The 19415-nt window shown below is 50.4% G+C and overlaps 1 protein-coding gene across 3 annotated transcripts in view; it reads right to left on the reverse strand.

Annotated features, from left to right (window-relative positions):
- The window catches only part of fam185a (family with sequence similarity 185 member A), a 99160-nt gene that overhangs the window by 59565 nt on the left and 20180 nt on the right, over window positions 1-19415 (reverse strand). The window lies entirely within an intron of this gene.

Genomic DNA, 19415 nt, shown 5'->3' on the forward strand with positions numbered 1-19415 from the left:
CCCCCCACCCCTCTGAAGAACCATTCTACAAATCCTGGCGTCTTGCCCGCTCATATAAAAGCTGAAATAAACCTATTGACCAATCCAAAAAAAAATTAGGGGGGAAAATAGGAAGATATTGAAGTTAAAAAAAAAAGGAAGAATATTCATTTTGATGAGGAAAGTTGTTCCATTTTTCCACATTGGACTGAACCTTGTCCACGGACTTGCGCAACTGAACTTTATGCAACCTGGCCCAGTCATGTGCCAGCCGGGCTCCCAAAAAAAACTGAAGCTAGAGTTGGCCAAGCAAAATTATCACTCCAGATTGGCTCCCCTGCCCAGGGGAGTAACCGGAAAACATTACGCTTTTCCAGATTCAGCTTGTAGCCTGAAATGAACAGAAGCTCCTCAATAGCTCCTTATATGCACAAAGCAAGATGGCGTCGGAAGGAGGCAGTTTAATATGGGGCCCTGACCAACAAGAGTTCCTGCAGCGTTGCGTGGAAGAAACTTAAAAAGATGAAGAAGGAGCTGCTGGCCCCCGATATTACAGGCGATTGAAGGGCTAAAGGAGGAGCAAAAGACCCAGGAGCAGGAGCTTCGGGTCGTGAAGGCAAAGGCTGCTGAGAATGAGGACGACATAATGTGGTGAAGACAGAGATGCACGAGGCACAACACAAAAGGTGTGTGGAAAGGCTGGAGGTGCTGGAGAATAATGCGAGGAGGAAGAATTTAAGTATTCTTGGTCTTCCCGAAGGTGCAGAAGGGGCGGACGTCGGGGCATATGTGAGCACGATGCTGCACTCGTTAATGGGATCGGAGGCCCCGACGGGCCCGTTGGAGGTGGAGGGAGCCTATCGAGTTATGGCGCGAAGACCGAGGGCTGGAGAAATTCCTCGAGCCATAGTGGTGAGATTTCACCGATATAAGGACAGAGAGATGGTCCTCAGATGGGCAAAGAAAACTCGGAGCAGTAGGTGGGAGAACGCGGTGATCCGCATATATCAAGATTGGAGTGCGGAGGTGGCGAGAAGGAGGTCAAGTTTTAATCGGGCCAAGGCGGTGCTGCACAAAAGGAAGGTTAAATTTGGAATGCTGCAGCCAGCAAGACTGTGGGTCACACATCAAGGGAAACACCACTACTTTGAAACGGCAGAAGAGGCGTGGACATTTATTGTCGAGGACAAACTGGAATAAGCGGGCTAGAAAAAGAACGTTTGGGACAAAGTGGTGGGGCGAATATGTGGGGTGAAAAGGGGGAAGAGATGATTTCCCAAGTTGTCAATCCTGCGACCCTGTAACTTTTCTCTCTTCCCCATGTCGTGGGGGAGGGGGGGGGGGAGGGAGGATGAGGAGCTGGGGGCGCCGGCCATTGCGGGCGGGGCCAAATGGGAAGCGCGGGCTTTGTTCTGGCGCTATGGTAATCATGGCGGGAACAGGGAAGCAGGAAGGAGGGGGCCTCGCACAGTGGGAGCCGAGGTCACGGGGGGGGAAGCCGAGGTCGGCCAGAGTATGCTGACTTCTGGGAGCAACATGGGGGGTGCAATTACGCTAGTGAGGGATCTAGCGGGGGTGGGGGGGGGGGGGGGTTAACTGGGTTGCTGCCGCTGGGGAGAAGGGGGAGCTGGTATGGGGTGGGGTGGTCGGGGCGGGAGGGCGCCGTTGGGGGGGGGAGATACGGCTACGTGGGAACCGGGTGAGGAGCTGGATTGAAAAAGGAGATGGCTAGTCGACAAGGGGGGGGGGTAAAGAGCCCCCCAACCCGGCTGATCACGTGGAATGTGAGAGGGCTGAACGGGCCGATAAAGAGTGCACGGGTACTCGCACACCTAAAGAAACTTAAGGCAGATGTGGTTATGCTGCAGGAGACGCATCTGAAACTGATAGACCAGGTTAGACTACGCAAAGGATGGGTGGGGCAGGTGTTTCATTCGGGGCTAGACGCAAAAAACAGGGGGGTGGCTATACTAGTGGGGAAGCGCGTAATGTTTGAGGCAAAGACCATAGTGGCGGATAGTGGGGGCAGATACGTGATGGTGAGTGGCAAATTGCAAGGGGAGGCGGTGGTCTTGGTGAACGTATATGCCCCGAACTGGGATGACGCCAACTTTATGAGGCGTATGTTAGGACGTATCCCAGACCTAGAGGTGGGGAAGTTGGTAATGGGTGGAGATTTTAACACGTGCTGGACCCAGGGCTGGACAGATCGAGGTCCAGGACCGGAAGGAGGCCAGCTGCAGCTAGGGTGCTTAAGGACTTTATGGAGCAGATGGGAGGAGTAGACCCCTGGAGATTTAGTAGACTTAGGAGTAAGGAGTTTTCGTTTTTCTCCTATGTCCACAAAGTTTATTCACGGATAGACTTTTTTGTTTTGGAAAGGGCACTGATCCCGAAAGTGACGGGGACGGAGTACACGGCTATAGCTATTTCGGATCACGCTCCACATTGGGTGGACCTGGAGATAGGGGAGGAAAAAGAACAGCATCCACCCTGGAGAATGGACATGGGATTATTGGCAGATGAGGGGGGTGTGTTTAAGGGTGAGGGGGTGTATTGAAAGGTACTTGGAACTCAATGATAATGGGGAGGTTCAGGTGGGAGTGGTCTGGGAGGCACTGAAGGCAGTGGTTAGAGGGTAGCTGATATCTATTAGGGCACATAAAGGAAAGCAGGAGGGTAGGGAAAGGGAGCGGTTGTTGAAAGAACTTCTGAGGGTGGACAGACAATATGCGGAGGCACCGGAGGAGGGACAGTACAGGGAAAGGCAAAGGCTACATGTAGAATTTGACTTGTTGACTACGGGTAATGCAGAGGCACAATGGAGGAAGGCAAGGGTGTACAGTACGAATATGGGGAGAAGGCGAGCAGGTTGCTGGCCCACCAATTGAGGAAAAGGGGAGCAGCGAGGGAAATAGGGGGAGTGAGGGATGAGGAAGGAGAGATGGAGCGGGGAGGGGAGAGAGTGAATGGAGTGTTCAAGGCATTTTATGAAAGATTATATGAAGCTCAGCCCCCGGATGGGAAGGAGAGAATGATGAGCTTTCTGGATCAGCTGGAATCTCCTAAGGTGGAGGAGCAGGAGAGGGCGGGACTGGGAGCACAGATTGAGACGGAGGAAGTAGTGAAAGGGATTGGGAGCAAGCAGGCGGGGAAGGCCCCGGGACCAGACGGATTCCCAGTTGAATTCTATAGGAAATATATGGACTTGCTGGTCCCGCTACTGATGAGAACCTTTAATGATGCGTAGGAAAGGGGGCAGCTGCCCCCGACTATGTCAGAAGCAACGATATCGCTCCTCCTAAAGAAGGAAAAAGACCCGCTGCAATGCGGGTCCTATAGGCCTATTTCCCTCCTGAATGTGGACGCTAAGATTCTGGCCAAGGTGATGGCAACGAGGATAGAGGATTGTGTCCCGGGGGTGGTTCATGAGGACCAAACTGGGTTTGTGAAGGGGAGACAGCTGAATACAAATATACGGAGGCTGCCAGGGGTAATGATGATGCCCCCACCAGAGGGGGAAGCTGAGGTAGTGGTGGCGATGGATGCCGGGAAAGCATTTGATAGAGTGGAGTAGGATTATTTGTGGGAGGTGCTGAGGAGATTTGGCTTTGGAGATGGGTATATCAGATGGGTACAGTTGCTGTATAGGGCCCCGATGGCGAGCGTGGTCACGAATGGACAGGGGTCTGATTATTTTCAGCTCCATAGAGGGACAAGGCAGGGATGTCCTCTGTCCCCGTTATTGTTTGCACTGGCGATTGAGCCCCTGGCCATAGCATTGAGGGGTTCCAGGAAGTGGAGGGGAGTACTCAGGGGAGGAGAAGAACACCGGGTATCTCTGTATGTGGATGATTTGTTGCTATATATGTGGCGGACCCGGTGGAGGAGATGCCAGAGATAATGCGGATACTTGGGGAGTTTGGGGATTTCTCAGGGTATAAATTGAACATGGGGAAAAGTGAGTTGTTTGTGGTGCATCCAGGGGAGCAGAACAGAGAGATAGAGGATTTACCGTTGAGGAAGGTAACAAGGGACTTTCGTTACCTGGGGATCCAGATAGCCAAGAATTGGGGTACATTGCATAGGTTAAATTTAACGCGATTGGTGGAACAAATGGAGGAGGACTTTAAGAGATGGCACATGGTGTCCCTGTCACTGGCAGGGAGGGTGCAGGCGGTTAAAATGGTGGTCCACGACTTCCGGGTGCGGCGATGACCAGCTGAGTCGCACGTTTCGGCAGCTCCCGGTGGAACGGACTTTTGGGCTCTTAATAAGTGGCCAACGGCAATTTTAACGGCTAAAAGTACTGTGCGGTGAACCAGAAGGGAATCCCCCCTGGATACGGATGAAAAAAGGAGAGGGAAGTGGCCAGATTGCAGTGGATCCTTTAGAGCAGCGGCAAGGAAGGCAAGCAAAAACCAAGATGGCGTCGGAAGGTGGCAGTTTAATATGGGGCCCTGAACAACACGAGTTTTTGAAACGCTGCGTGGAAGAACTCAAAAAGGAAATGAAGAAGGAGCTGTTGGCCCCGATATTACAGGCGATCGAAGGGCTAAAGGAGGAGCAAAAGACCCAGGAGCGGGAGCTTCGGGTCGTGAAGGCAAAGGGTGCTGAGAATGAGGACGACATACAGGGCCTGGTGGTGAAGACGGAGATGCACGAGGCACACCATAAACGATGTGTGGAAGGCTGGAGGCGCTGGAGAACAACGCGAGGAGGAACAACCTAAGGATTCTTGGTCTTCCTGAAGGTGCGGAGAGAGCGGACGTCGGGGCATATGTGAGCACGATGCTGCACTCGTTAATGGGAGCGGAGGCCCCGGCGGGTCCGCTGGAGGTGGAGGGAGCATACCGAGTGATGGCGCGAGGACCGAGAGCAGGAGAAATTCCGAGAGGCATAGTGGTGAGATTCCTCCGTTTTAAGGACAGAGAGATGGTCCTTAGATGGGCAAAGAAAACTCGGAGCAGTAAATGGGAGAACGCGGTGATCCACGTATACCAAGACTGGAGTGCGGAGGTGGCGAGCAGGAGGGCGAGCTTTAATCGGGCCAAGGTGGTGCTTCACAAAAAAATAAAATTCGGAATGCTGCAGCCGGCAAGACTGTGGGTCACATATCAAGGGAGGCACCACTACTTTGAGAAGAAAAATTGGAATGAGCGGGTTATTAAAAAAAGAACGTTTGAAACAAAGTGGTGGGGCGAGTATGGGGGGCGAAGAGGGGGGTAGAAAGGGGGGGGAAAGAGGAGTTTTATGTTATTAATTCTGCGATGTGGTAACTTTTCTCTCTTCCACAGGAGGTGGTGGGGGGAGGAAAGGAGGTGGAAGAGATGGGGCGTTGGCCATTGGGGGCGGGGCCAAGGGGGAAGCGCGGGCTCGGTTCCCGCGCTATGATAATCATGGCGGGAATAGGGAAGCAGGAAGGACGGGGCGTCGCACGGTGCGAGCCGAGGTCACGGGGGGAAGCCGAGGTCGGCCAGAGTTTGCTGACTTCTGGGAGCAACATGGGGGGTGTAACTACGCTAGTGGGGATCTAGCGGGGGGGGATTATTGGGCTGCTGCTGCTGGGGAGAGGGGGGAGCTGGTATGGGGTGGGATGGGCGGGGGTGCACCACCTGGGGGGGGGGGGGGGGGGAAACAGCTGCATGGGAACCGGGTGAGGAGCTGGAAAAAGGGGATGGCTAATCGACAAGGGGGGGGGGGGGTAAAAAGCCCCCCAACCCGGCTGATCACGTGGAACGTGAGAGGGCTGAACGGGCCGATAAAGAGGGCACGGGTACTCGCACACCTTAAGAAACTTAAGGCAGACGTGGTTATGTTACAGGAGACACACTTGAAACTGATAGACCAGGTGAGACTACGCAAAGGTTGGGTGGGGCAGGTGTTCCATTCGGGGCTAGATGCGAAAAACAGGGGGGTGGCTATATTAGTGGGGAAGCGGGTAATGTTTGAGGCAAAGACTATAGTGGCGGATAGCGGGGGCAGATACGTGATGGTGAGTGGCAAACTACAGGGGGAGACGGTGGTTTTGGTAAACGTGTATGCCCCGAACTGGGATGATGCCAATTTTGAGAGGTGTATGCTAGGACGCATCCCGGACCTAGAGGTGGGAAAGTTGGTAATGGGGGGAGATTTCAATACGGTATTGGAACCAGGGCTGGACAGGTCGAGGTCCAGGACTGGAAGGAGGCCGGCAGCAGCCAAGGTGCTTAAAGATTTTATGGAGCAGATGGGAGGAGTAGACCCGTGGAGATTTAGCAGACCTAGGAGTAAGGAGTTTTCGTTTTTCTCCTATGTCCACAAAGTCTATTCGCGAATAGACTTTTTTGTTTTGGGAAGGGCGTTGATCCCGAAGGTGAGGGGAACGGAGTATACGGCTATAGCCATTTCGGATCACGCTCCACATTGGGTGGACTTGGAGATAGGGGAGGAAACAGAAGGGCGCCCACCCTGGAGAATGGACATGGGACTAATGGCAGATGAGGGGGTGTGTCTAAGGGTGAGGGGGTGCATTGAAAAGTACTTGGAACTCAATGATAATGGGGAGGTCCAGGTGGGAGTGGTCTGGGAGGCGCTGAAGGCAGTGGTTAGAGGGGAGCTGATATCAATAAGGGCACATAAAGGAAAGCAGGAGAGTCGGGAACGGGAGCGGTTGCTGCAAGAACTTCTGAGGGTGGACAGGCAATATGCGGAGGCACCGGAGGAGGGACTGTACAGGGAAAGGCAAAGGCTACACGTAGAATTTGACTTGCTGACAACGGGTACTGCAGAGGCACAGTGGAGGAAGGCACAGGGTGTACAGTACGAATATGGGGAGAAGGCGAGGAGGTTGCTGGCCCACCAATTGAGGAAAAGGGGAGCAGCGAGGGAAATAGGGGGAGTGAGGGATGAGGAAGGAGAGATGGAGCGGGGAGGGGAGAGAGTGAATGGAGTGTTCAAGGCATTTTATAAAAAATTATACGAAGCTCAACCCCCGGATGGGAGGGAGAGAATGATGGGCTTTATGGACCGGCTGGAATTTCCCAAGGTGGAGGAGCAGGAAAGGGTGGGACTGGGAGCACAGATTGAAATAGAGGAAGTAGTGAAAGAAATTAGGAGCATGCAGGCGGGGAAGGCTCCGGGACCGGATGGATTCCCAGTTGAATTTTACAGGAAATATGTGGACTTGCTCGCCCCGCTACTGATGAGGATCTTTAATGAGGCAAAGGAAAGGGGACAGCTGCCCCCGACTATGTCTGAGGCAACGATATCGCTTCTCCTAAAGAAGGAAAAGGACCCGCTGCAATGCGGGTCCTATAGACCTATTTCCCTCCTAAATGTAGACGCTAAGATTCTGGCCAAGGTAATGGCAATGAGGATAGAGGATTGTGTCCCGAGGGTGGTCCATGAGGACCAAACTGGGTTTGTGAAGGGGAGACAGCTGAATACGAATATACGGAGGCTGCTCGGGGTAATGATGATGCCCCCACCAGAGGGGGAAGTGGAGATAGTGGTGGCGATGGATGCCGAGAAAGCATTTGATAGAGTGGAGTGGGATTATTTGTGGGAGGTGCTGAGGAGATTTGGTTTTGGAGAGGAGTATGTTGGATGGGTGCAGCTGTTGTATAGGGCCCCAGTGGCGAGTGTGGTCACGAATGGACGGGGATCTGCATACTTTCGGCTCCATAGAGGGTCAAGGTGGGATGCCCTCTGTCCCCATTACTGTTTGCACTGGCGATTGAGCCCCTGGCAATAGCATTGAGGGATTCCAAGAAGTGGAGGGGAGTACTTAGAGGAGGAGAACACCGGGTATCTCTGTATGCGGATGATTTGTTGTTATATGTAGCGGACCCGGCGGAGGGGATGCCAGAGATAATGCGGACACTTCGGGAGTTTGGAGAATTCTCAGGATATAAACTGAACATGGGGAAAAGTGAGTTGTTTGTGGTGCATCCAGGGGAGCAGAGCAGAGAAATAGAGGACTTTCCGCTGAGGAAGGTAACAAGGGACTTTCGTTACTTGGGGATCCAGATAGCCAAGAATTCGGGTACATTGCACAGGTTAAATTTAACGCGATTGGTGGAACAAATGGAGGAGGACTTCAAGAGATGGGACATGGTATCCCTGTCACTGGCAGGGAGGGTGCAGGCGGTTAAAATGGTAGTCCTCCAGAGATTCCTCTTTGTGTTTCAGTGCCTCCCGGTGGTGATCACGAAGGCTTTTTTTAAAAGGATCGAAAAGAGTATCATGAGTTGTGTGTGGGCCGGGAAGACCCCGAAAGTGAGGAAGGGATTCTTACAGCGTAGTAGGGATAGGGGGGGGGCTGGCACTACCGAGCCTAAGTGAGTACTACTGGGCCGCCAATATCTCAATGGTGAGTAAGTGGATGGGAGAAGAGGAGGGAGCGGCGTGGAAGAGATTGGAGAGGGCGTCCTGTAGGGGGACTAGCCTACAAGCTATGGTGACGGCCCCATTGCCGTTCTCACCGAAGAAATACACCACAAGCCCGGTGGTGGTGGCGACTTTGAAAATTTGGGGACAGTGGAGACGGCATAGGGGAAAGACGGGAGCCTCGGTGCGGTCCCCGATAAGAAATAACCATAGGCTTGTTCCGGGGAGAATGGATGGGGGATTTGGAGCATGGCAAAGAGCTGGGGTAGTACAATTGAAAGATCTGTTTGTAGATGGGTAGTTCGCAAGTCTGGGAGCGCTGACCGAGAAATATGGGTTGCCCCAAGGGAATGCATTCCGGTATATGCAACTGAGGGCTTTTGCGAGGCAGCAGGTGAGGGAATTCCCGCAGCTCCCGACACATGAGGTGCAGGACAGAGTAATCTCAAAGACATGGGTGGGGGACGGTAAGGTGTCAGATATATATAGGGAAATGAGGGACGAGGGGGAGATTATGGTAGATGAGCTGAAAGGGAAATGGGAAGAAGAGCTGGGGGAGGAGATTGAGGAGGGGCTGTGGGCGGATGCCCTAAGTAGGGTAAACTCATCGTCCTCGTGTGCCAGGCTAAGCCTGATTCAATTTAAGGTGTTACACAGGGCGCATATGACTGAAGCACGGCTCAGTAAATTTTTTGGGGTAGAGGATAGGTGTGCGAGATGCTCGAGAAGCCCAGCGAATCACACCCACATGTTCTGGTCATGTCCGGCACTACAGGGATTCTGGGTGGGGGTGACAAAGGTGCTTTCGAAAGTAGTGGGGGTCCAGGTCGAACCAAGCTGGGGGTTGGCTATATTTGGGGTTGCACAAGAGCCGGGAGTGCAGGAGACGAGAGAGGCCGATGTTTTGGCCTTTGCGTCCCTCGTAGCCCGGCGCAGGCTACTGTTGATGTGGAAGGAAGCCAAACCCCCGGGCGTGGAGACCTGGATAAACGACATGGCAGGGTTTATAAAGTTAGAACGGATCAAGTTCGTATTAAGGGGTTCAGCTCAAGGGTTCACCAGGCGGTGGCAACCGTTCGTCAACTACCTCACAGAACGATAGAGGGAATGAAAAAGAAGGAAAACAAGAGCAGCAACCCAGGGGGGAGGGGGATCCGGGCGGGTTCTTAGGGATGTCATTGTATATGTATAGACATTTGTTATAGGTAATGTATATTGGACTGTTGGATTGTATCTTTGGAGAGTAACTATTTTTGACAAGGCAGTTGCCATTTAGTTTTGTTTTTGTTTCTGTTTATATATTATTTATTTATTTGTTTAAAACTGGCCACTGTTATTTATATTGCTTTATTGTTGTTTAAAAGAAAAGCTAGGTACTGTTATGTTTGGCCAAAAAATCTTGAATAAAATATATATTTTTTAAAAACATCAGAAAACTGACCCTTCCCTGAACCAGACCCCACCTACATCCATATTGATCACATTCCAGAAGACATTACCCACTCCGAACCAACCCCATTCCTCAACCAAACAAAAGTGCTTGAACCACAAAGCAGGTCCAACAGGCCGCAGCCCCTCCCCCTCACTCCTGTTCGCTAGCTAAAGCATTATTGCTCACAAGGTAGCCCCTAGGCTGGAAAGAAACAAAAAGAAAAATGCCCCATCTCATCTGGGCTACCAAAATACAACAAACATTCAGCACCCCTTCCAAAAGTACGTTCTCAACAGGAGTCAAATTTCCAAATAAAAGAGAAATATTGCCTTAAACAATATCACACATTTTGATAGATTACAGATTTATTGATTCATTCACTGATTTATTGCTTCACTGATTTATTTGGTACATTTAAGAATTGATGCAGTATAATTCTTAAATTCAGTACAGACAGAAAATGGAATATCAAGGCCGGCGTCATTGTTGCAGATAAAAATATGAGAATCGCTGTACAAAGCTAACATTGTTTCAAGAAAAGTTGCATAAAAGCCCTCGTAATGAATAGACCATTGTTCCACAATACATTTAGTAATGAAAACACAAAGAGGAATCTCGGGAGGACCACCATCTTAACCGCCTGCACCCTCCCTGCCATTGACAGGGATACCATATCCCATCTCTTGAAATCCTCCTCCATCTGTTCCACCAACCGCGTTAAATTTAACCTGTGCAATGTGCCCCAATTCTTAGCTATCTGGATCCCCAGGTAACGAAAGTCCCTTGTTACCTTCCTCAGCGGTAGGTCCTCTATTTCCCTACTCTGCTCCCCTGGATGCACCACAAACAACTCACTTTTCCCCATGTTCAATTTATACAGCGAGAGGACACCTCAGAGGGCAGTGAGGCTATATGGGTAGAGATCAGGAATAAGAAGGGTGCAGTCACAATGTTGGGGGTATACTACAGGCCTCCCAACAGCCAGCGGGAGATAGAGGAGCAGATAGGTAGACAGATTTTGGAAAAGAGTAAAAACAACAGGGTTGTGGTGATGGGAGACTTCAACTTCCCCAATATTGACTGGGACTCACTTAGTGCCAGGGGCTTAGACGGGGCAGAGTTTGTAAGGAGCATCCAGGAGGGCTTCTTAAAACAATATGTAAACAGTCCAACTAGGGAAGGGGCGGTACTGGACCTGGTATTGGGGAATGAGCCCGGCCAGGTGGTAGATGTTTCAGTAGGGGAGCACTTCGGTAACAGTGACCACAATTCAGTAAGTTTTAAAGTACTGGTGGACAAGGATAAGAGTGGTCCGAGGATGAATGTGCTAAACTGGGGGAAGGCTAATTATAACAATATTAGGCGGGAACTGAAGAACATAGATTGGGGGCGGATGTTTGAGGGCAAATCAACATCTGACATGTGGGAGGCTTTCAAGTGTCAGTTGAAAGGAATACAGGACAGGCATGTTCCTGTGAGGAAGAAAGATAAATACGGCAATTTTCGGGAACCTTGGATGACGAGTGATATTGTAGGCCTCGTCAAAAAGAAAAAGGAGGCATTTGTCAGGGCTAAAAGGCTGGGAACAGACGAAGCCTGTGTGGCATATAAGGAAAGTAGGAAGGAACTTAAGCAAGGAGTCAGGAGGGCTAGAAGGGGTCATGAAAAGTCATTGGCAAATAGGGTTAAGGAAAATCCCAAGGCTTTTTACACTTACATAAAAAGCAAGAGGGTAGCCAGGGAAAGGGTTGGCCCACTGAAGGATAGGCAAGGGAATCTATGTGTGGAGCCAGAGGAAATGGGCGAGGTACTAAATGAATACTTTGCATCAGTATTCACCAAAGAGAAGGAATTGGTAGATGTTGAGTCTGGAGAAGGGGGTGTAGATAGCCTGGGTCACATTGTGATCCAAAAAGACGAGGTGTTGGGTGTCTTAAAAAATATTAAGGTAGATAAGTCCCCAGGGCCGGATGGGATCTACCCCAGAATACTGAAGGAGGCTGGAGAGGAAATTGCTGAGGCCTTGACAGAAATCTTTGGATCCTCGCTGTCTTCAGGGGATGTCCCGGAGGACTGGAGAATAGCCAATGTTGTTCCTCTGTTTAAGAAGGGTGGCAGGGATAATCCCGGGAACTACAGGCCGGTGAGCCTTACTTCAGTGGTAGGGAAATTACTGGAGAGAATTCTTCGAGACAGGATCTACTCCCATTTGGAAGCAAATGGACGTATTAGTGAGAGGCAGCACGGTTTTGTGAAGGGGAGGTCGTGTCTCACTAACTTGATAGAGTTTTTCGAGGAGGTCACTAAGATGATTGATGCAGGTAGGGCAGTAGATGTTGTCTATATGGACTTCAGTAAGGCCTTTGACAAGGTCCCTCATGGTAGACTAGTACAAAAGGTGAAGTCACACGGGATCAGGGGTGAACTGGCAAGGTGGATACAGAACTGGCTAGGCCATAGAAGGCAGAGGGTAGCAATGGAGGGATGCTTTTCTAATTGGAGGGCTGTGACCAGTGGTGTTCCACAGGGATCAGTGCTGGGACCTTTGCTCTTTGTAGTATATATAAATGATTTGGAGGAAAATGTAACTGGTCTGATTAGTAAGTTTGCAGACGACACAAAGGTTGGTGGAATTGCGGATAGCGATGAGGACTGTCTGAGGATACAGCAGGATTTAGATTGTCTGGAGACTTGGGCGGAGAGATGGCAGATGGAGTTTAACCTGGACAAATGTGAGGTAATGCATTTTGGAAGGGCTAATGCAGGTAGGGAATATACAGTGAATGGTAGAACCCTCAAGAGTATTGAAAGTCAAAGAGATCTAGGAGTACAGGTCCACAGATCACTGAAAGGGGCTACACAGGTGGAGAAGGTAGTCAAGAAGGCATACGGCATGCTTGCCTTCATTGGCCGGGGCATTGAGTATAAGAATTGGCAAGTCATGTTGCAGCTGTATAGAACCTTAGTTAGGCCACACTTGGAGTATAGTGTTCAATTCTGGTCGCCACACTACCAGAAGGATGTGGAGGCTTTAGAGAGGGTGCAGAAGAGATTTACCAGAATGTTGCCTGGTATGGAGGGCATAAGCTATGAGGAGCGATTGAATAAACTCGGTTTGTTCTCACTGGAACGAAGGAGGTTGAGGGGCGACCTGATAGAGGTATAGAAAATTATGAGGGGCATAGACAGAGTGGATAGTCAGAGGCTTTTCCCCAGGGTAGAGGGGTCAATTACTAGGGGGCATAGGTTTAAGGTGAGAGGGGCAAAGTTTAGAGTAGATGTACGAGGCAAGTTTTTTACGCAGAGGGTAGTGGGTGCCTGGAACTCACTACCGGAGGAGGTAGTGGAGGCAGGGACGATAGGGACATTTAAGGGGCATCTTGACAAATATATGAATAGGATGGGAATAGAAGGATACGGACCCAGGAAGTGTAGAAGATTGTAGTTTAGTCGGGCAGTATGGTCGGCACGGGCTTGGAGGGCCGAAGGGCCTGTTCCTGTGCTGTACATTTCTTTGTTCTTTGTTCTTTGTTACCCTGAAAAATCCCCAAACTCCCCAAGTATCCGCATTATTTCTGGCATCCCCTCCGCCGGGTCCGCCACGTATAGTAGCAAATCGTCCACATACAAAGATACCCGGTGCTCTTCTCCTCCCCTAAGTACTCCCCTCCACTTCTTGGAACCCCTCAACGCTATCGCCAGGGGCTCAATCGCCAGTGCAAACAATAATGGGGACAGAGGGCATCCCTGCCTTGTCCCTCTATGGAGCCGAAAATATGCAGATCCCCGTCCATTCGTGACCACGCTCGCCACTGGGGCCCTATACAACAGCTGCACCCATCTAACATACCCCTCTCCAAAACCAAATCTCCTCAACACCTCCCACAAATAATCCCACTCCACTCTATCAAATGCTTTCTCGGCATCCATCGCCACTACTATCTCCGTTTCTCCCTCTGGTGGGGCCATCATCATTACCCCTAACAACCTCCGTATATTCGTGTTCAGCTGTCTCCCCTTCACAAACCCAGTTTGGTCCTCGTGGACCACCCCCGGGACACATTCCTCTATTCTCATTGCCATTACCTTGGCCAGGATCTTGGCATCTACATTTAGGAGGGAAATAGGTCTATAGGACCCGCATTGTAGCGGGTCCTTTTCCTTCTTTAAGAGAAGCGATATCGTTGCTTCAGACATAGTCGGGGGCAGTTGTCCCCTTTCCTTTGCCTCATTAAAGGTCCTCGTCAGTACCGGGGCGAGCATGTCCACATATTTTCTATAGAATTCGACTGGGAATCCATCCGGTCCCGGGGCCTTTCCCGCCTGCATGCTCCTAATTCCTTTCACCACTTCTTCTACCTCGATCTGTGCTCCCAGTCCCACCCTTTCCTGCTCTTCCACCTTGGGAAATTCCAGCCGATCCAAGAAGCCCATCATTCTCTCCCTCCCATCCGGGGGTTGAGCTTCATATAATTTTTTATAAAATGTCTTGAACACTCCATTCACTCTCTCCACTCCCCGCACCATCTCTCCTTCCTCATCCCTCACTCCCCCTATTTCCCTCGCTGCTCCCCTTTTCCTCAATTGGTGTGCCAGCAACCTGCTCGCCTTCTCCCCATATTCGTACTGTACACCCTGTGCCTTCCTCCATTGTGCCTCTGCAGTGCCTGTAGTCAGCAAGTCAAATTCTACATGTAGCCTTTGCCTTTCCCTGTACAGTCCCTCCTCCGGTGCTTCCGCATATTGTCTGTCCACCCTCAAAAGTTCTTGCAGCAACCGCTCCCGTTCCTTACTCTCCTGCTTCCCTTTATGTGCCCTTATTGATATCAGCTCCCCTCTAACCACCGCCTTCAACGCCTCCCAGACCACTCCCACCTGGACCTCCCCATTATCATTGAGTTCCAAGTACTTTTCAATGCACCCCCTCACCCTTAGACACACCCCCTCATCTGCCATTAGTCCCATGTCCATTCTCCAGGGTGGGCGCCCTCCTGTTTCCTCCCCTATCTCCAAGTCCACCCAGTGTGGAGCGTGATCCGAAATGGCTATAGCCGTATACTCCGTTCCCCTCACCTTCGGGATCAATGCCCTACCCAGCACAAAAAAGTCTATTCGCGAGTAGACTTTATGGACATAGGAGAAAAACGAGAACTCCTTACTCCGAGGTCTGCTAAATCTCCACGGGTCTACACCTCCCATCTGCTCCATAAAATCTTTAAGCACCTTGGCTGCTGCCGGCCTCCTTCCAGTCCTGGACTTCGACCTATCCAGCCCTGGTTCCAACACCGTATTAAAATCTCCCCCCATTATCAGCTTTCCCATCTCTAGGTCCGGAATGCGTCCTAGCATCCGCCTCATAAAATTGGCATCATCCCAGTTCGGGGCATATACGTTTACCAAAACCACCGTCTCCCCCTGTAGTTTGCCACTCACCATCACGTATCTGCCCCCGTTATCCGCCACTATAGTCTTTGCCTCGAACATTACCCGCTTCCCCACTAATATAGCCACCCCCCTGTTTTTCGCATCTAGCCCCAAATGGAACACCTGCCCCACCCATCCTTTGCGTAGCCTAACCTGGTCTATCAGTTTCAGGTGCGTTTCCTGTAACATAACCACATCTGCCTTAAGTTTCTTAAGGTGTGCGAGTACCCGTGCCCTCTTTATCGGCCCGTTCAGCCCTCTCACGTTCCAAGTGATCAGCCGAGTTGGGGGGCTTCCTACCCCCCCCCCCCTTGTCGATTAGCCATCACCTTTTTCCAGCTCCTCACCCAGTTCCCACGCAGCTGTATCTCCCCCAGGCGGTGCCCCCCCGCCCATCCTCTCCCATACCAGCTCCCCCCTCTCCCCAGCAGCAGCAACCCAGTAATTCCCCCCTCCCACCCCCCCCCGCTAGATCCCCCGCTAGCGTAATTACTCCCCCCATGTTGCTCCCAGAAGTCAGCAAACTCTGGCTGACCTCGGCTTCCCCCCGTGACCTCGGCTCGCACCGTGCGACGCCCCCTCCTTCCTGCTTCTCTATTCCCGCCATGATTATCATAGCGCGGGAACCAAGCCCGCGCTTCTCCCTTGGCCCCGCCCCCAATGGCCAACGCCCCATCTCCTCCACCTCCCCTCCTCCCCCCATCACCACCTGTGGGAGAGAGAAAAGTTACCACATCGCAGGATTAGTACATAAAACCCCTCTTTGCCCCCCACATTCGCCCCACCACTTTGTTCGAACGTTCTTTTTAATAACCCGCTCATTCCAGTTTTTCTTCCACAATAAAAGTCCACGCTTCATCCGCCGTCTCAAAGTAGTGGTGCCTCCCTCGATATGTGACCCACAGTCTTGCCGGTTGCAGCATTCCAAATTTTATCTTTTTATGAAGCACCGCCTTGGCCCGATTAAAGCTCGCCCTCCTTCTCGCCACCTCCGCACTCCAGTCTTGATAAACGCGGATCACCGCGTTCTCCCATTTACTGCTCCGAGTTTTCTTCGCCCATCTAAGGACCATTTCTCTATCCTTAAAACGGAGTAATCTCACCACTATGGCTCTGGGAATTTCTCCTGCTCTCAGTCCTCGCGCCATCACTCGGTATGCTCCCTCCACCTCCAACGGACCCGCCGGGGCCTCCGCTCCCATTAACGAGTGCAGCATCGTGCTCACATATGCCCCGACGTCTGCTCCCTCCACACCTTCAGGAAGACCAAGAATCCTCAGGTTGTTCCTCCTTGCGTTGTTTTCCAGTGCCTCCAACCTTTCCACACATCGTTTCTGATGTGCCTCCTGCGTCTCCGTCTTCACCACCAGGCCCTGTATATCGTCCTCATTCTCGGCTGCCTTTGCCTTCACGACCCGAAGCTCCCGCTCCTGGGTCTTTTGTTCCTCCTTTAGCCCTTCGATCGCCTGTAGTATCGGGGCCAACAGCTCTTTCTTCATTTCCTTTTTGATCTCTTCCACACAGCATTTCAAGAACTCTTGTTGTTCAGGGCCCCATGTTAAACTGCCACCTTCCGACGCCATCTTGGTTTTTGCTTGCCTTCCTTGCCGCTGTTCTAAAGGATCCACTGCAATCTGGCCACTCTCTCCTCCTTTTTCCATCCGTATCCAGGGGGGATTCCCTTCTGGTTTACCGCACAGTGTTTTTAGCCGTCAAAATTGCCGTTGGGGCTCCTATCAAGAGCCCAAAAGTCCGTTTCACAGGGAGCTGCCGAAACGTGCGACTCAGCTGGTCATCGCCGCACCCGGAACCTCCTACATGTTTTTCTTTACGTGTTAATCACGTGACTTTGCTAACTATATAGAGTTGTTATTTTTATTTTGTGTACATTATCTTCAGTTTTTCCTTTCTCTTTTGTGTACATCTGTAAATATACTATGTTCGAAAACCATTTATAAAAAAATCTTTGTAGGATTGGTACACGTGGCAGGTATGTGTAGGTGTTTAATTTAAGTAATGACCAATACCTGGATAACAAATCATGCTCTAAGTGACAGATAGTTATTTGAATAAATCAGAAAGCCTCAGCTGAGAATTAGAAACCAATGAGAGTCAATGAGGGGTCAGAGCATCGATAAGGAATTCTTCACGAAGAAGGCTTCATGATTAAAGCTTTGTTCTGTATTTATGTTTGAACAAATTCTGAACCATCTTTTTATTTCCTTATTTTTTCGTTTAACTCTTTATTATGTTTAGATGTATTATTGGATCCGAGTTTTGATTTACTTTTATGTAAGAGAATCAAGGTGAATAATTAGCAATAAAGTTGTATTTTTGGGCACCTCCAATCAACCGGACCTTGGGCTCTTATTTGAAGATAAAATAAGAGATCGTACAAACTTGCACAAAACACCACCCCAACCTAAAAAAACAAAGAAATGGCAAATAGATACAAATACAGAATACAAAATCCCCCCAAACCCCTTCCCATAAGCAACCCAAACAGGTCCACAGAGCCCGTTTAACTCAACTTCAATTCATGCTCTAACAAAAGCTTCAGTTTTCTCCAAAATAGTGAAATAATGGTCCTTTGACCCGAAGGTAACATGCAGTCTCGCAGGGTACACCACTCCAAACTTGTTTAACGCCACTTTTGCCTTATTAAAGGCTGCCCAATTCTTTGCCAGCTCCACACCGAGATCCTGATATATTTTAAAATGGAGAATTGTGACTGGAGATGGGAAGGAAGCCTTGACCCCTATGAACTATCACCGCTCATTGTGGATTGTTCTGCCGAGGCTTCTGCCAGAGTGTTCGATGGGCCCTATCCAGCAGGGGCCAGTACTTCTCCCCCACCATCTTACTGAACATCTGCGAAAAGTACGCCGTTGGATTCAGGCCCTCCATGCATTCTGCACCCCAACGACCCTGAAGTTTTGTCTCCTTAACCGATTCTCCAGATATCTGCCCTTGCCTTCAATTATTGTTCTTTTCCGCCACCGAGATCTCCACCTCCAACAAGGAGATTTAATCGTTGTGCCTCAACAAAGCCTCCTCCACCCCTTTCAACACCTCGCCATGCTCCTTTACAGCCTCCGAAGTCCTCTCCAACTCCTCACAAACAAGACCCAGCGCCTCCTCAGTCGATTTGCACCAAGTGTTGAACTTCACTCTGCATTGCCTCTCGAAATGCTTCCCAAAATTATTTGTGAACCCAACGGCCAGTACCCCCATGAGCAGATCTGCCATGATCAGGTCCGCCCCAATTCCCTGACCCACTGCCACCATCTTCCCTGCTGAGGCTCGACGTGAAGCCTCGCACTTAGTTGAAGAATTTCCAGCTGCAGACTTCTTGGATGTGGTCTTCTTTCTTATGGGAAGAAATTGTTCATCAAAAAACCCTGGAAACGAGGCAAAAAAGGTCAAAAAACAAGTACCCTAGCAGGAGCTACTGAATACATGTCGCCACCAGAAGTCCTCCTCCTATCCACCAGAATATCTTTTTCCAATAATTCTTTTTAGAGGAGTGAAATGGAGCCTCTGGAGAACTGTGGTGCAGGCCAAAAGCTACAGGTTTACGTCCCACTCCAGGACTTAAAAACTTAACATGGATTGGCCATGCTAAATTGCCACTTAGTGTCCAGGGTTAGGTTATGTGGATAGGGCAGGGTGGACGAGGGAGTGGACCGGAGGTTTGTGCTCTTTTGGAGGATTGGTGCAGACCCGATGGGCCGAATGGCCTCCTTGTGCACTGTAGGTGCACTATACAAAAAAATGAAGGACTTGATAGGCAAAGAAAGTGCATTCATAATGCAGCCAAACAGATTGAGCATTAACTTGTAATTTCTTCCAACGTGTCCCAACGGCGAGGAAAAGATTCCTGGTCAGACATGTGGAAAGAAATCGGAGCCTCTGTTAGGACTACCCATAGCCTCAGGCTGCAATAGACGTGTAGAAGTGCGTATTGTCATAACAACTTGGACTCCTTGGGGATCCAGTTGGATCAGACTCATCCTGCAGTACAATCCCTGTACCAGCTGGAGTGGATTCAGGACCTGCCTCCTTGCTCTACCCATTGGGGCTATGGGTTAGATCTGCCTTCAGGCAGAGAACTCAAGAAGAAGTAGAATAGTCCCTGCTATCTCTTCCTTAAAATTTATTCAGGATGCATGGATGTAATTCAACTGGACAAAGGTTTGAGGTTATCTTC

Source organism: Scyliorhinus torazame, chromosome 13, assembly GCF_047496885.1.
Source record: "Scyliorhinus torazame isolate Kashiwa2021f chromosome 13, sScyTor2.1, whole genome shotgun sequence".
Taxonomy (NCBI): domain Eukaryota; kingdom Metazoa; phylum Chordata; class Chondrichthyes; order Carcharhiniformes; family Scyliorhinidae; genus Scyliorhinus; species Scyliorhinus torazame.